The sequence below is a fragment of the Galeopterus variegatus genome, unplaced genomic scaffold (genome assembly GCF_000696425.1).
Source record: "Galeopterus variegatus unplaced genomic scaffold, G_variegatus-3.0.2 Scaffold4255, whole genome shotgun sequence".
Taxonomy (NCBI): Eukaryota; Metazoa; Chordata; class Mammalia; order Dermoptera; family Cynocephalidae; genus Galeopterus; species Galeopterus variegatus.
The window spans coordinates 78333-84502 of record NW_007730366.1 but is presented as its reverse complement, the minus strand read 5'-3'; positions in this window follow the sequence as shown (position 1 = coordinate 84502).

Sequence of the window (6170 nt, the reverse complement as noted above, 5' to 3'; positions counted from 1 at the left end):
CAGGACACACCTTTAGATTTCAAGCCACTCTCCAAGGTCTTAGGTTCCTCCTCTAGGCCTTCCCCTAAAAGAGAGTTACTGTTGTGAGTTTGGCCTGTTTTCAGCACCAACACAGAGAAATTGAGACCACATGGGGATGGCTTATGCAAATTCAGTGGCTGGGCATGCTCAGTAAAGAAGGGTTATATAACCTGGTAGCTGAGCATGCTCAGTAAGTGGAGTTTATCCCTTAAATGACCTTCCACTAGAGGTGCTAAAGAGCACAGAATGTTCTTGAATATGTTCAGTGCATGTGATAGGATTTGAGCAATGAACATGCTCAAAAAAAAACCAATCCCAAAGTTAGTAGATCGAAAGAAATAATTAAGATCAGAGCAAAACTAAATGATAAAATAGACCCAAAAAAATGATACAAAAGATCAATGGTAGAAAAAGTTGGTATTAGGGGAAGATAAACAAAACAGACAAAACATTAGCTAGATTAACAAAATGAAAGAAAATACCCAAATTAAGGAAAATCAGAAATAATAAAAGACATTACAACTGATACCACAGAAATACAAACAATCATTAGAGACTATTACAAACAACTATACACCAACAAATTTGAAAACCTGGATGAAATGAATGTTTCTGAACACATCCAAATTACCAAGACTGAACCAAGAAGACATAGAAAATCTTAAAAGACCAATAACAAACAATGAGACTGAAGCAGCAGTCAGCAGTCTCCCAACAAAGAAACATCCAGGACTGGATGGCTTCCCTGCTGAGTTCTACCAACCTTTAAAGAGGAATTAATACCATTTCTCTTCAGACTTTTTCCAAGAAATTGAAAAGGAGGTCACACTACCAAACTCAGTATAAGAGGCTAGCATCACCCTGATAACAAAACCAGACAAAGATAGAATACAGCAATACATCAAAACAATTATAAACCACAATCAGATGAGATTCATCGAGGGATGCAAGGAAGGTTCAACATATGTAAGTCAATAAATGTGATACATCACATCAAAAATTCAAGGAGAGGGCCGGCCCAGTGGCGCACTGGATAGTGCGCCGCTTGGGAAGCGCGGGGGCGCTCCCGCCTGAGGGTTCGGATCCCACATACAGACCGGTTCCCGCTCACTGGCTGAGCGAGGCGCGGGGGCAACACCGAGGGTTGCGATCCCGTTGCCGGTCCCGGTCCAGTACGGGGGCAACACTGAGGGTTGCAATCCATTGCCGGACACGGAAAAAGACAAAAAGACAAAAACAAAAAAAAAATTCAAGGAGAAAAACCACATAATTATCTCAACAGATACAGAAAGAGCATCTGACAAAATTCAACATCGCTTCATGATAAATGGAAATAATCTCAACACAGTAAAAGCCATCTGCAACAAGGCCACCACCAATATCATCAGGAAGAAGACAAGGATGCCCTCTCTCACCACTCCTATTTATCAAGTACTAGCCTGAGCAATCAGGCAAGAAAAAGAAGTAAACAGCATCCAGATTGGAAAAGACAAAGTCAAACTGTCCCTATTTCCAGAGGACAGCACCCTATATAGAGAAAAAGCTAAAGATTCTATTTAAAAAAAAAAAAAAACAGCTATACAGTAAAAAAATAAATAATCCAATCAAAAAATGGGCAAAGGGGATGAATAGACATTTTTCAATGGAAGATATGCAAATGGTTAACAGATACATGAAAAAATGCTCAGCATCACTAGTCATCAGAGAAATGCAAATCAAAAACACATTGAGATATCATCTCACCCCAGTTAGACTGGTCATAATTAAAAAGACCAAGAATAACAAATGCTGGTGAGGATGAGGGGAAAGGGGAACTCTTCTACAATGTTGGTATAACTGTAAACAAGCACAGCCATTATGGAAAACAGTATGGAGGCTTCTCAAACAACTACAGATAGAACTACCATATGATCCAGCAATCCCACTACTGGATATATATCCAAAGGAATAGAAATCATCATGTTGAAGTTATACCTGCATTTCCCATGTTCGTTGCAGCTCTATTTACAATAGCCAAAATATAGAACCAACCTAAGTGTCCATTGACAGACAACTGGATAGGGAAAATGTGGTATATATGCACAAAGGAATACTACTCAGCCATAAAAAGGAATAAAATTCTACCATTTGCAGCAACATGGATGAGTCTGGAGAAAAATTACAAGTGAAATAAGCCAGGCAAAGAAACAGAAATTCTGCATGTTCTCACTCATAACTGGCTGCTAGGAAGGAAGGGAGGGAGAGAAAAGAGGAGGGAAGAAGAAAAGAATGAAGGAAAGAAAGAAAGAAAAGACTGCAACAATACATTGAACTTTCAGAAGGAGACAACAAACTTAAGGATACTAGAGATGGTAGGGAGGGAGGGAGGGGTTTGGGAAGTGATAGGTTAGGCAAAGGGCATAAAGAAATATCATGATTTGTAAGAACAAATATGCTAATAATAAATTTAAAATTTTAAATAAAAGAACTCTTAAAGCTGATTAATAATTTTGGTAATGTTGCAGGATACAAAATCAATGCCCCAAAATGAGCTGTGTTTGTATTCTCCAATAATAAACTAACAGAAAGTAAAAATCAAGAAAGTAAGCACATTTACAATAGAAACCAAAAAAATAAATTTTAAATAAACCTCAGATTCAGTTTAACCAAGGTGAAAGATCTCTACAATGAGAACTACAAATCATTACTGAAAGAAATTAAAGAAGACACAAAAAGATGGAAAGACATTCCATGCTCTTGGACTGGAAAAATCAGCATTGTGAAAATGTCCATACTACCCAAAGTGATCTACAGATTCAATGCAATCCCCATCAAAATACCAATGGCATTCTTCACAGAAACAGAAAAAACAATCTTAACATTCACATGGAATAACAAAAGATCCTACATAGCCAAAGCAATCCTGAGCAAAAAAAAAAATAAATAAATAAATAAATAAAGCCAGAGGCATAACAATACCTAAGTTTAAATTATACTACAAAGCTATAGTAACCAAAACAGCATGGTACTGGCATAATAACAGACACTCGGACCAATGGAACAGAATAGAGAACCCAGAAATTAACCCACATATTTACAGCCAACTAATCTTCAACAAACACACCAGGAACATTCATTGGAGAAAAGAATACCTCTTCAATAAATGGTGCTGGGAAAGTTGGATATCCATAGGCAGAATAATGAAACTAGACCTGCACCTCTTGCCATATACCAAAATCAACTGAAAATGTGTTAAATACTGAGCATAAGACCTGAAACTATAAGACTACTAATGGAAAATATAGGTGAAACACTTCAGAAAGTAGGAATGGGCCAAGACTTTATAAATAAGAGCCCCAAACCACAAGCAACAAAAGAAAAAAATAAATGGGATTTTATCAAACTAAAATGCTTCTGCCCAGCAAAAGTAAAAATCAACAGAGTGAACTGACAACCTACAGAGTGGGAGAAAATATTTGCAAACTATACATCCAAAAGGGGTTAATATCCAGAATATACAGGGAACTCCAGCACCTACATAGTAAAAAAACAAAACCAAATAGACGTTTTTTTGAAGGAAGACATTCAAATATCTAACTGGCACTTAAAAAAATGTTCAACATCACTTATCATCAGAGAAATGCGAATTAAAACCACACTAAGATATCATCTCACCCCAGTTAGACTGGTTATGATCAAAAAGACTGAGAATAACAAATACTGATGAGGATGCAGAGAGAGGGGAGCACTCCTACACTGTTGGTGGGACCACAAACTAGTACAACCACTGTGGAAAACACACTGGAGGTTTCTTAAATAAGTACAGATAGATCTACCATATGATCCAGCAATCCCACTTCTGGGTATATACCCAAAAGAATGGAAATCATCATGAGGAAGGGATACCTGCACTCCCATGTTCATTGTAGCTCTATTTGCAATAGCGAATATATGGAATCAATCTAAATGTCCATCGATGGATGACTGGATAAGGAAAATGTAGTATATATACACCATGAAATACTACTCAGCCATAAAACAGATAGATTTCTACCATTCACAGCAACATGGATGAGCTTGGAGAAAATTATAAGTGAAATAAGCCAGGCAAAGAGGGAAAAATACTACATATCCTCACTTCTAAGTGAAAACTAAGAGAGAAAGGAAGGAAGGAAAGACAGACCACAGTAGTGCGTTGGACTTGCAGAGGGAGAGAACATAACCTAGGTTTGCTGGGATTGGAGCGGGGAAGGGAGAAGAAAGTGGGGGAGTATTGGATGGAGGGCACACAGAATAATTGCAGTTTGTGGTAAGGGGCATGCCGATAGCATTAATCTGATCATCATATCTTGGGCACAGTGGTGACAGTCAGCTTTGCACTCCATTAATATGCATAATCAAGTTTAAAAAGAGAGAGAAACCAACTGAGCAAGTGCAAGACTATGTTACATAACAGGGAACCACCACCCTCTAGTTGAATATTCATTAGGTAGCACGAATATGTATTTGATACCAAAAGTATAAAAGCTGAATCCCAGCAGAAGGTGGGGTTAATGCTCTCTTTCCTGGGGTCAACCTGCACTTCCCCGGCTGAGGTGTGAATGCTTAACTTTTGTGTTAAACTTACTTTTAGCAGGTGGCTGCTCACTCTCTCGAGCCAGCCTGCACTCTACTAAACTTTGTATTAAACTTGGTGTGGGCCCTGCTCAGTCTCTGGAGCTAGGGAACACCTTCTCTGTGAAGTCTGTACTTCTTATCTGTTACATTAAACCTGTTTTCATCTTCCACTGCGACTCTGCTCATGAACTCTTTCCTGTGGGAGAGTCAAGAACCTGGCAAGAGGACAGGGTGGGTTGAGGCCTGCTATCGGGCCTCCCAGACCTCGCTCCTCCAACGTCACTCCCATGGAAACTGGAAAATAGGGAGCTATCTCCTTTGATGTTCACATTTCTAAAGGATGTTTCCAAGTTCCTTAGGAAAGATATTCACTGGGTTGCAAAACTGGTGAGAGGCTTCTAAGGAGATATATACACATTTCAAAGGAGGCAGAGAAAGAATTTGCAAGTACAAGTTTTCTAAAGTCAGTGCTTTAAGAAAAGGGAGACCAGAAACCTACAGTCAGGAAGAAACCTGTCTAAAGTTTACCTGACTTGAGGGGGATGTTGCAGGCCCTCTTAGTCAAAGCATTCATGCTATTTAACTTGAAGACATTTTTCTATTTCTGCACTGTATCATTTGGGCTGTGTTGTGCCATTGTCCTTATAGCACAAGCTTTCTGAGAACTAGCTTGGATAGTATGGTTGTATGTAATTTGAGTTGGGAAATAGATGTAAATATTTAGCCCAGTGGAATAGTGTTTTAACTTGATTAATTCTGACCTATTCCAGAAGCTGTAGGCCCAGAGAAGATGTAAGAGTGCAACAATAGATACCAGAAGCATGACTTCTGCACAGTGAGCACTGGGTTACCCTGATTCTCTTTTGATATCTTCCCTTCACAGGACAAGCACATCCTGCTTGATCATAAGCTTATCTGGTAAGCCCGATGAGCTAATAATAAATAAGGAAATCGAGAAAAGAAACTTTAGTGGTAAAACTTTGTGAATTTTCTATCCAAGATACTGACATGAATGTGATTATTGAAAATGTCTACTTCTGGGCCGGCCCGGTGGCGCACTGGATAGTGCGCCGCTTGGGAAGCGCGGTGGCGCTCCCGTCCGAGGGTTCGGATCCCACATACCGACCGGCTCCCGCTCACTGGCTGAGTGAGGCGCGGGAGCAACACCGAGGCTTGCGATCCCGTTGCCGGTCCCCGGTCTGGTACGGGGGCAACACTGAGGGTTGCGATCCGTTGCCGGACTCGGAAAAAAGACAAAAAGACAAAAAAAAAAAAAGAAAATGTCTACTTCTGGATCAATCAACTGTAAGGGGCACTAAAGGCAACGTAGGGAGTGAATGGGTAGCAAAACACACTCGTGTTTGTATTGAAACTCCTCCCAAAGAAGGGACATTGGTGAGACAAGGAGCTATATCATCATTGTAGAGCAGAAATGAAGATACATTTTCAGAATTGTAGGCATTTTATTATATCAGAATAATCAGAAAAGAAACAATAGATGCACATATATATATATATATATATATATATATATATATATATATATATATGGG